Below are 12,582 nucleotides of genomic sequence, written 5' to 3' on the forward strand. Positions count from 1 at the left end.
ATTTGAAGAGATAAAAAGACTGAAAATGAGAAAAGCTAAGTGTCTTGTCAAATGTCATACAATGGTGCTCCATCCTTCCAGTTGTTTGAGCCAACATGGGAAGCATCTCTGATGGCTCTCTTTCTCATCCCCATATATTAAGTTCTTCTAAAAATTAGTTCTACATTCAAAGTACATGCAGAATCTGATCGTGTTCCATTACCTCTATTTAAGTCTCATCAGCTCTTGCCTAGATTAATGCTAAAGCTTTCCACGTGGTTTTTCTAACCATATCTAGTATCTTCCTGAGAATGAAGTTTTTGAAACCTTAGTCAACTCATGTCAATCCTCAAGTCAAAACATCCTCAAGGTTTTCCAAGACAGTTAGAACAAAAGCTAAAGTTCAAGCAATGGTCTCAAGGGCCTTGTGTGTTTGGATTCTTTTCTCCTCTGAGATCTTGAGTCAAGCCTCACTACTCTCCACCTTGCCCACTCTGCTCAGCCATACTGGCCTCACCTCTTTGCCTTTCCTTGATTAGGACAAATATGCCTCTGCCTCAGGGCCTTTGGACTTGCTCTTCCCTTGGTCTGCATGCCTTTCCTCACATTTTTCTCACATGGCTCACATTATCACTTCATTCAACTCTTTTCAAATGTCAGCTCATCAGAGAGGCCTTCTCTGATCACTCCACATAAGAAAGCAACTCTCCCTCTTCTGCCATTCACTAAGGTCTTAAACAACTTTGTTTTTCCTCTTAATACCTATTGCCATCGGCTATACTGTTAGGTAAGTTTTAAATTTGTTTGCTTTTTGTCAACACTAGAACACAGCGCTATATGGGCTGAAAACAAGTCTTTCTCTTTTTTTCAACTTCATTGAATTACACTTTACATAAATTAAATTTATTCTTTTTAATGCATAGTTTAATGATTTTTGACAAATAAATATACTATAATCAGATATGAAACATTTTTGTCACCCCAAAAAGTTCTCTGTGGCCCACTTCCCAACTCAGACAACAAGCTGATCTGACTTCCAGAACTATAGATTAGTCTTACCTCTTCTAGAATTCATATAAATGGAATCATACTGTATGTGCCCTTTTGTATCTGGCTCCTTTGGCCCAACATAAAGTTTTCGAGATCTGTTCATGTTCTTCTGAATATGGGTAGTTTCTTTTTATACCAAGTAGGATTCCATTGTAATGAATATACCACAATTTGCTTATCTATTGACCTATGATGAACATTTGGGTTGTTGCCCCTTTTGGACTATTATGAATGAAGCTGCTATGAACATTCCTATACAAGTCTTCTTGTGAACATGTTTTCCTTTTTCTTAGGTAAATACTTAGGAGTAGGATTGCTAGGTCACAGGCTAAGTGTATGCTTAAGTTGGCTCCAAATCTCTATCTTTCTCTGATATATCCCCACTATCTAGAACAAGTGTCTGGCATGTAGTAGGCACTCAATAAATGTTTATCAATTGAAATGCTTCAACAATTAATAGTGAGAGTGGATTGAAGTCCAGATCTCTCTGAGGCTCAAGTTAGAGCTCTGTCCACTGCTCCAAACTGACCCATCAGACGAAAGTTATTGTTGCATAGGATCCATCCCAGACTTGTGTGAGCAATGTCTGTGTGAGTAATCCCCATGGGTCCCTTGGTGAAACTATTCACAATGGAGCATGAGTGGAGACGACTCTGACACGAGGCAATGTTTCTCTGGCCTTTATATTTAACAGGCCTTGCCTGACTGTTTCCTTCCCAGCAGGGAGCCACTGTTATAATCTCCAGAGCTCTCTCTCTCCCCACTCCTACAATCCCATTATCCTCCTGCCTGGAGAGACAAGCTCCTCTGACAACACTGCCAGCACAGAGACTGTATTGAATTCACCACCTGGTGACTACAATTAAAACTCCTCTCCTTTGATTTATTTTGGTTGGGGGAAAGAAATCATTTAAGTTCTTGGAGATGCAGATAAGAGATGATACATGTCCCATCCATTTCCCTGATAGCAACTCTTCCTGCCGCTAACACAGATGGAAAAGAAACTTCAATCACACCCACACTTGACTACCTGTAGGGAAGGAACGATGAGGTGGTAGAGGGAAGAAAGGGATGAGAAGGAATATTCCAGAGGAAGGAGATAATGAGAAACATGCATGATATTTCTGGGAAAAAGATTTAAACCAAAGAGAGATGTATGTCTGCTTGATTCAGAGTTGTCTTTTCCACTGAGAATTCAGCCCCTCTTTTCAATCAGTTGAATAGAATCAGATATCACCTTGAAGACAATATAATCCAGAGTTCTTATCCTGGAGGGTCTATGGGTAGACTTGTAGAGGGTTCATGAACTTCCTGACATTGAGGGGGGCGGTAAAGACACCTATCTTCCTCAGATGCTCAAAGGAGTCTAATGAACACAAAAAGCTTACAAAATTAATTGACCCAATATATTCCTACGTTTTACAGTTAAGGATACTTAAATGCAGCCAGATAAGGAACTTCTCAAATTCGTATCACTGATCGCATTTATGTCAGAGTCAAAACTAGCACCCAATTCTCTGACTCTCATATTCAGTCTATTTCATCTTGCCGCTCATCCGCACACCTGCTAGCAGGAAGTGTGACTTGCTCTGTATTCCAATCAGACCACCAAAACAATGCCTGGGGGGAGCAAGGCAGGTATAACTGATGCCATTTGACAAATGAGGAAAAGGAGCTCAGAGGATCACAGTCAACCTACTTCTTCAAGACGTACTTAGTAGACTTAAATTGGCGTGGCTTCAGGGATCATGATTCTAATCCCTCTTTCTGACGTCAGATCCTTTTACCCCCATGAGTCCTCTCCCATCCCCAGGATTGCAAAAGAGTGGGCATGTCATTCAGGCTGTGCCAGAGTACGCGATTGGCCCAAGGGGTGGACACGTGATCCAAGCTAAGCCAATCAGAAACCTCCTCCGGATTTTTTGAAAACTGAAATTGGGGTCCCTCCCAGTGGTGTAGTGGTTAAGTTGGCGCACTCCACTTTGGTGGCCCAGGATTCAAGGGTTCGGATCCTTAGTGTGGACCTACGCACCGCTCATTAAGCCATGCTATGGCAGCATCCCATATACAAAATAGAGGAAGATTGGCACAGATGTTGGCTCAGGGCCAATCTTCCTCACCTCCCCCCCCCCAAAAAAATAAGAAAAGAAAAAGAAAAAAACTGAATTAGAAGTTTTCTTCTCTCTCTGTCTGGTGAGAGATGGAGGAAGAGACCTCAGATGAAATGGGAGCTGCAGAGAGAAGGCTGGGAGAATAAGGTCTACTCAGCAAGAATGGGGAGAAAAAAGACAACCAAAAAACAGTGTTCTGGCATCAATCCCTTATTTTTTTTTTCTTCCCAAGGCTCGCTTTTCCATCACTTCTTTATCTTTTAGATATCCTAGTATGCTCCTAATAATGCTCTTTTTGGGGAAGTGAAATAGGGGAGGATATTTGGATAAGCTAGTTCCAGTTAGATAGGGTGTTTGTAAGTGAACGAGTTCTGCCCAAGTGTGAATTGGTGGCCCAAGCACAGGCCTTGCCCCTTGGATGCGTTCACTTTGACAAAGTCTTTGACATCATTTAAAACAACTACTTACACACTTTCAGTGCCAGTATGGAGCAGGCAGACGCTGGGGAAGTTCACCACACCACTGAATGCAGGATGCCAGAGGAAGACCCACTCACTGTTCTCTCTCATTTCAAAGTGACAAGGAGGGTTTCTCATCCGTTTTCTCTATCTCTTATTTCTTTTTCACTCTCTCTCTCCTCACTCTCTTTTAATACTCTTTTCCTCCCTCTGTCATCTTTTAATATCCATGGAGTTCTAATGCCCCCTGCTGCTGGCTGCTGGCAAGAAGCACACATTTCCCTGGTTGCTGGCCTCTCTCATTCATGGTTTCCCCTGCCTCTGGGTCATCTGTGCAAGTTCTTCCTTCTCTCCTTAGGTTTTTCTCCTATACTATCTAAGTCTGGCTCTATTTCCTCACCATCTTTCTCTGCTGCTTGTGTCTTATTCCCCACATCTTTCAGCATCTTTCTCTGATTGTGTTCTCTTTGCCTCTCTTTGTTCTCAATCCCAGTCCATATCTCTGAATTCCTAGGTTCGTGTATCTTGATCTATTTCACTGGCTCAGTCTCTGTCACTCACCCTCACCCACTCATTGGTGGAAAGTTTTTGTTTACAGAGAAACACACTAAATGTCCTTTTTATTGTCCTAAGAAAATGTAACAAGGGAGTGGTAAGTCTTACTGAACAGCTAGGGTGGCTAGCTCTTTGCACAGAAACTTCCTCTAACTGAGGTTCTAGAAAGTTGGATTTCTTCTGAAACCTTCACCACCATTTGCTGTGTGATATTGGGCAAGTTTTTTTCCCTTTCTGAGCATCAGGTTTTAAAGATGTATGCCTGGTGGGGGCTGGAGGTGGGGAGGGAGTAAGTACCTGAAGACTGTGGACAATCTTCTGGATCAGGGAAAGGAGTTATGGTTCTCAGTCTCCTGTGAGGGTAAGACTTGCCACATTTGTGTCTCTGGAGCCCTCTGTGTGAGGTGCCTGCTCAGGAGGTCCTGCTGATAGATAGATTCTTTCGTTAACAAAGAGGACTAATATTCCAAGAACCCCACTGGCCTGAGTTTGTTTTTCTGACAAGTGAGCTATTACTAGCAGCTGAGACAAACACCCAAACAACTTAACCAAAGTGTATCTCCATTGATCTGGGTTCACAGGAGGGAGGGCATACACTGTTAAATGGAGGGCACCTGATTTATAGTAGTTCCCATGACTTTCCAAAGCAGCATGCTGGCTTGAGGGTAGCACAGGAGGGTGTATACCAAACACCACCAGGTCAGATGAACTGCATATCTGATTTCACTGTAATACTCACAATCATCCCGCAAGGTGTTATTTTATGTATAAGAGAACCACGCTTCAAGGAGATTAGCTATGTTGATGGCTGGTAAACAGCTGATCCAGGGTTTAAAGCTGAGTCTTTCAGGTACATAAACCACAGGAATGTGAATCAAAAGCACAGACCTAGTCATGAGGAGACCTTGGACTAGACTCTCTGCTTCCTTGGGCTCAATTTCCTCCATCTGTAAGACAAGGGGGACTCACCTTATAGTGTTCTAGGGTCTCTTGAAGTTGTAACATATTAAGATTTGGTCACTCTGTATATTACTCAATATCTTCCCTGACTTTCTGCCAATTTGCCTTCCATCGGCTGGGACCTCGGTCATGAAGGTCCTCCTGTGCTGTAGAGGTGTGGGGATAAGAACGTGAAACACAATCGGGACACACTTCTTCTCTCTCTCACCGGTGGAGGACTTACCTACTCTACAATTCCAGTTTTATTTCTCTGCTGATGACTCCTAAATCCCCATCTCTGTGCAAGCTCTGGGTAGCACAGCTCTAATGTATGACTGGCCCTTTCTGGAGTGACAGAATTGATTTTCTCTCATGACTTCTCTGTTTCCATCAGTGGTGTAATGAAACTTTGAGGAACTAAGGCCTACTTTTGAGTCATCCTTGACTCCTTTCTCTGCTCATTTTTCATATTTTCTCATCTTCCTTTGGTTTGTCCTCCAAATCTAGTCCCTCCTCTCCATTACCTTTGCCTCCACTCTGGACTAAGACTGTTGCTTACGAGAATGTACACATGAGTGTATTCTACATCATTGGGTTTCTCTGATGGCAAAGATGATGTCATCATCCAATTTTGATTTCCCACAATGCTTAACATCTTATTGATTTAAATGTGGTAGACACTCTGTTTTTGTTTTTGTTTTCTGAAGGTCGAAAGAGTGAGAGGAAACAATGCAAGCATGAAAGGGAGAGGAAGAAGAAAATATGAAAGATGGAAGGAAAGGAAGAGAAATATTAAAAAGTGTTTTATTATTTTACAGGACTCATTTGAGACATAAAGCGTGCTTCATTGTTGGTTCACTTTTTGCATTTAATGCTGATTGCAGAGAAAGAAGACCAAAAATATTGAAAGATAAGAATAAGGAGCCAACTGAATATCAAATTGGGAAAGAAAATTTCAATTCTCGCAAATCAGAAAATAATCCAGTAAGAAAACAGCGCTTGCTCTACAAGGTTACACCCTTGAAAACACCTTTTGTAGGTTCATGTTTATCCTGCAAAGCAAGATGCCTCCGCAGCCCAAATACACTCTTTCCACCGGCTTCAGATGGTAGCAATCGATACCAAACACCTCACACTTAAATCCATCAATGAAAAGGCTGTTACGAAAACAGCAGCTATTTTATGTGGCTACTGATTTCTTTCGGGCCTCCCAGACCCAAAGGTAGGAAATAATAACTGGTCATTTTTCATCAAGACAGACAATACTGGAGGACAATTGGAGCAGAGGTGCTTCCTGTGAACTATACTGCCCATGCAAGCATTGCCCAGAGAAAAGACAAAAACCTACCTTGTAGGAGGTTTCTGTGCACGTGCCAGTGAAAAACAGCAATAGGGATCCGCACCATCACAGTAATCAAGGCAGCACCAGGCAATCCTGCATGCCTGGGCCAACCGTATGATTTCCAGTCAGCCTCTAGTCAAGGCTGTGTGATTGGTAAAAGGGGCAACCATCACGCCCATTTTACAGATGGGCAAACGAAGACACACGGACGAGAGGCTTATTATGTGGCAGAAGTAGGGCTAGAACACAGAGCTTCTTTCTCTTAACCCAGTTCCTTTTTCTTTCCTTTTTTTCCCTCAAATTGAATAGCAAGGAGATGATCCAGTGATACAGATCCAGACACGAATGGAGTCAAACCAAATTGTGTTTGTGAAGAATATTTAACGACCTGAGGAAGTGTTTATGATACAAAGTTAAGTGAAACAAGAACGATGCCTGCATGTGTGTATTATAATCCTGATTTTGTAAAAATTTTATATAGACATATATATGTACACATTATATATCAACCCAAAAACTCTCTGGATGATGATGTAATGAGCGACTTCAGGTTCCTCCTTTTCTGTGTTTTATACATTTCTTACAATATGCATATATTCCTAGTACTTTTTAGAAGTTAATTGGAATATATAATTTGAATTGCTACTATATATGTTTACATACATACACACAAATCAAAACCAGATAATCTCAAGAGAAAACCCTTTTTTTACTTTCTCTTCTTTTCCTCTATGGAGGCCATAAAACCAGGTATCAATAGAATCCAATGGCTGTGCTAGACCATGTCACTGGTCAACCCTCTGGCCTGGGTCAAATGCTTTATCTCTCTGAGCCTTACAATCTTCATCAATCAAAAAATACATATTTCTATTTCTTACCTAATTTATATGGTTTTTGAAAAACAAACGAAGAAACAAGATTTCGTGCCTTGAGAGCCCGAGAGGGCCGTCAGAAAGGAAGCAGGAGTGTAGTGAGAGAAGGGGATCCCTGCTCTTGAAACCAAAAATTTATTTAGAATTTCTTTCTGTTTTCACCAGGCTGTAGGCTGCAGCAACCCCCATGATTATCTCTTCACGATCAAATGGGTGCAAATCTAGGGCAGCAGATGTAGCTCCAGTGGAGGGGGCGGGAGCCTCTAATTGCAGGATCTACACGACATGAGATTTCCCTAGAGACAGAGTAACAGACTGCAGTGGGGACAGCAGGAGCTATTTCGCAAGCAAAGAAGGAGGAGGAGGCTTTGAGAAGAGGCTGCCCTGTTTGTGGTTCTCAGCGTCCTCACAGGGAGTAAAGGAAGTTAAACCTGAGATTGGGTGGCAAGTGAATGAATTAAATTTAAGGAAACTTTATTCAATAGCTACTTTCTGGTAGGCACTATGGGACTAGGAAGGCAAATAATGTGATGACCAAGAAATGAAGTAATATTTTTCTAGTGCCTATTGTGTGTCAGATACTCTGTTAGACTCTTTATTTAAATTATCACATTTAATCCTTACAATCAATTTGTGAGGTAGAGATTAAATAGGTCACCCATGGTCACTGGGCCAGGTCAACTGCCTCAAAGCATCATGCACTCACTCACCAAGAGCCTCCTAGAATATCTGCAGGTCTGCAAATGTGCGAGGCTCTCCTGAACTTGGCTTCCTTTTCATATGCTGTTCCTTTTAGTAGGATGACCTTCTCACCTTCCCCACTTGAACTAATTCTCCTGTCTTAAAGGAGAATTAGTTCAAGTGCCACCTCCTTTAAGAAGCCTTCTTTCACCCAGCTACTCTCAGGCTAGTTGAGATTCTGAACTCTGTACTCTCATTGCATTATTTTGTGTAATACGTATTTGCTTGTCCGTATCCCTCACTACACTGCACGCATTTTTTTTCCCCCTTTTTCCCCCTCTGATGCCTAACACAGTAACCAGAGAAAAGTAGGTGCTCAATGAATGTTTGTTTTCTAAATAAAAGACTGGATGACTTCACGGAAAGAAAGAAAAGGATAATGGATGAGCAAATAAATGAATATGTGAATTAAAGCATTGATGAAAGGCAGCATGGATGTTTCTGATACAGCTCTGAATGCTGCAGATACACATGGTAAAAGGAAGTAAAAATGACTGTAACAAAGCAGAAATGGCAAAAACAGAGAGGTCACAAGACCAACATCAGAATAACACCACATCCAGGAAAACCATGGCTATTTTTAGCGTGCAGTTTCCCAAAAGTACCATGAGATTTCTTGCAATTGGCCTGTGCATTTTGAAAACGTGGAGCCATCCTACCAATTTCTTATCTGTGCTTCCTTTGATGCTCATATAAAAACTTCAGGACCTAAAATCTAGACAGAGGCATATACCTGCTCCAACCCTTCTGACTCAGATTATGCATGTGAATAACTTCCCACCTGATTCTGGTAGTTAGTCAAGTTTAGGATCTTCAACTGTAATGGAAATTCTTATACTGGAGAGAAAGCTATACCAGATAGTTGTTTATACCCCATAAAATCTGGCACTTTGTGGTTTAATAGTAATACAACCATCAATTGTAAAAACAATATTTCATTTTTTAGAAAGTCTTGGCATTGGCAAAGGGTTAGGGTTAAGGTTATGTGCATTTTCTTATTTAATCTTCACAATACCCTTAGCGTGGTAGGTGAAATCATCTTTCTTTGAGAGATAAGGAAACTGAAAGTCAACGAGATTACTTACTTTTCTTTTGTCCTAGCCCCTCAAATACTTTGTGGGTTTCCTCTCCTTTCTCATTCTTTTTCGCCCTATATTAAAAACTATTAGTGCTCACACGTATCTGGTCCTCCTCTCCTAGTGGACACATCGAAGGACTACCCTTCCTGGCTCCTTATAGTTAGGAAAGGCCATGTGACTAATTCTAGCCAATGAGCTGTGAACAGAAGTACATGTGTCATTTGGGGACATAAAGCATTTAATTGCTGGTGCAAGATTCTCCAGCACCCCCTTCTGCTGTCAAAGTCGCACACTTCCTCTTCCCCTCTTGAAACCTCATGTTTCAAAGAAAATAGAGTCACAAAACCAAAGCTGCCTGCATAGCTGAGCTACTGTCCTCAAGAAAGGCATGGACTTCACCTAAGTGAGAATTAAACTTTAGTGGTGTTAATCCTAAAACCTTTGGAGGTTGTCTGTTAATGCAGCAGATCCATTCTCACCTGATAAATGTAGACGCTCCTAAGAAGAATAGCAAAACTAACTTCCAGCATCTGGGCCTCCCTCGCACCATCAAGGTTTCTGTACCCACACTTTTCAAAGCTTTTTCCAGTTCTCTACACTTAGTGCTCCCCTGGTGAGCTCCTACAGACCATTAATCATGGCCCTGTAATCATCTCTGGAAGTGCACTTAAAATTCAGGCCCTGATCAATATTCCTCCCCCAACTTCCCCACTCCTACTCCCTCCCCCAGCATCACTGAAATAAACAAGCTAAACTATCCCCAGGTGACCCACACTCCAGGCTGCTGCACTTGCCAGATCCCCATCTACACCATTTCAGACCCACCGACCTAGGAATTACAGAAAAGACCACAGAGTCAAAAGATCTTTTAGAAATTTGAACACCTTTGAAGCCAAAAGAAGTCATCCAGTGATAGAATTAAGAATATAGGGGCTGGATCCAGCTAACCCAACGTTTATATGCCCTCTACAGCAGAGATGCAGGAAAACGTTCTGTTTCCCACACTAACACCTCTAGAGGCAAAGTATTCACTAGCTCACAAGACATCTTCTTTAACCTTTGAGCATTTCTGACTGTTTAGATAAATACTCTTTTTCATTGTGTTGTGCCTATGTATTCTATCCAGGGCCCTGACTGTACCACTGGAGGATTGAACAGAGATATCTGCTCCTCTTCTTCACAGTAACTCTTTAAGAATTTGAGAAAAGTTGCAAGGGCTTCCTCAGCTGGCCACGGTCTCCCCCCTTTCAATCTAAGCTTTCTCATTTTACGCATAAGGAAAATAATCCCAAGAGGGTGGGAGACTTAATCAAGATTGCACAGCTAATAACTAAAGCTTCTGACTCCCACTCCAGTGCTCTTTGCATTTATTTATTCATCTGTTTATTTAACAAACATTTTAAAAGCACATAGTATATACCTAACAAGTAACACAAGCCTTACAATTTGAATATGAGTCAACCCCTGCTGTAGAAGATCAAAAATTCTGGTAAGACATGTGGACAACTGAAACTGTTATAGTTAGAAGGAGGTGAGGAGACCTCTATTTATTAAATCTAACTGTCAGGAATTGACAGGTACCTCTCATATATATTTCGTTTAATTTTTCAACTATACTCTAAGGTTGGCAAGATCATCCCATATTGCCGATTTAAAAATTGAAACACTGGTCCAGTTGTCTATTGCTGCCTAGTGGACCACCCAACGGTAGTGGTATAAAACGATGTTATTGTGCTCACAATTCTATGGACCTATGGATTCTATGGACCAGGATTTAGTACAGGGAACAGTAAGGCTAGCTTGTCTCTGCTACATGATATCTGGGGCAGTGGGGAAGACCCAAATGGCTAGAGGCTGGAATCATCAAGAGATTTCTTCACTCACAGGTCTAGAGCCTGAGATGAGATGAGTGGAGGTTGAGCTCAGCTGGGACTGTCTATCAGAGACACCCACACATGGCCTCTCCATGTGGCTTGGGCTTCTGAGGTGGCAGCTGGGTTCTACTGACTTAGCATCAGAAATCATGCACTGTCACTTATGCCATATTCACTTGGTTGCAGCGGTGTCTGTAAGGCAAGTGCGAATTAACTTAGAAATTAGCCTCTAGTTAGTAATGAGGAAATGGCAAAGTCACACTGCAGAAGAGACTGTGGGATGGGAGATGTCATTGAGACAAACCCTCAAGGTTTAAGTTGTACGACTGGCATATGGTGTAAGCAGGAGTGTGAATCCAGGCCAATCTGGGTCTGGCAGAATTTGCCCTGAGACTTGAGAAGACAAGTAGATCATTATGTTATTAAAGGAGGCTCCGTGCAGAAGACACCATTTGGAATGGGCTTTGAAGGAGAGGAAAGATTTGCACATGGAGACAATGAGCATTCTAAATATGGAATAAAGTGCGACTAATGTCACAGAAGCAGCCGTCACATACTTCCTTCACTCTCTCTAGGCCACTTTCTGTTCCAAACAACGGAATATGGATAATTATCCTCCCCCAACAGTGAACAGGAGCAGTAGGCATTGGAAAGCTCTTGTGACTAAAAGCTGGCATTGTTTGCCAGATGGCAAGGTCCCCAGATGGCTACTGCCCATTACTCAGGCAACTGAGCTTATGACACAGCCCAACTACGAGCAGACAGAGAGGACACGGCTAAATGGAAGAAAAGAAAAAAAATCAGCTCAATTTGGGAGACTCAGGACAGGCTAAAATCCTCCATGATGAGGCAGAATGTGATGGAAGCTATAGTACATCGCCCTGCGGCAGTGGCCTCTTGAGTCTCCAAGTAACAAAAGTTAGCTCATAGAGCATTTGCCATGGAGCATTAGGAGATTTTGTGGGCTAATGGTATACCCCATACTGAGGGAGTCAGAAAAAAGTTAGGTTCCAACCTAAATCATAGAGGAAGAGACCTTCTCAAAGATTTTATGAGCACCAAAATTGTGTCAACTTCCAATGTCCACTTTCACCAATCCCATCATCTTCCCAACACATTCCCATAGCCACTGACACCTGCATCAGAGCTCATTATATAACATATATACTTCATTACTTGTTCAGTGACTATCAGCCCCATGAGAATCTAAGTTCCATGTGGAGAGTCACTTGGTTATGTATCCTCAGCACCGAGGATAATGCCTGCATATGGTGGTCACTCAATGTTTGTTAAATAAATCAGTCCCCAGGGAGGGGAAAAGGGGGCTGACAAGCTTGCTGCTACAACTTTTTCTCTTAGTCTTGGGAGGGTACGTCTGACCCTGTAACATTGTCAATAGGGCAAGATTGGTTTTCTTGCCACCCACAATCCAGTTCCAAATTCTATGTATGACTTCAGACATATTTGGGAGGCAATCCCAGATCTTCTACTTTGCAGCTGTGTGACCGTGACCCATCATTTAGCTTTTTTGAGCTTCAATTTCCTCAAAAATATTTTCATCAGAAGATTGTTATGAAAATCA

This window comes from Ceratotherium simum, chromosome 29 (assembly GCF_057802395.1).
Source record: "Ceratotherium simum simum isolate JZ-2026a chromosome 29, ASM5780239v1, whole genome shotgun sequence".
NCBI classification, from domain to species: domain Eukaryota; kingdom Metazoa; phylum Chordata; class Mammalia; order Perissodactyla; family Rhinocerotidae; genus Ceratotherium; species Ceratotherium simum.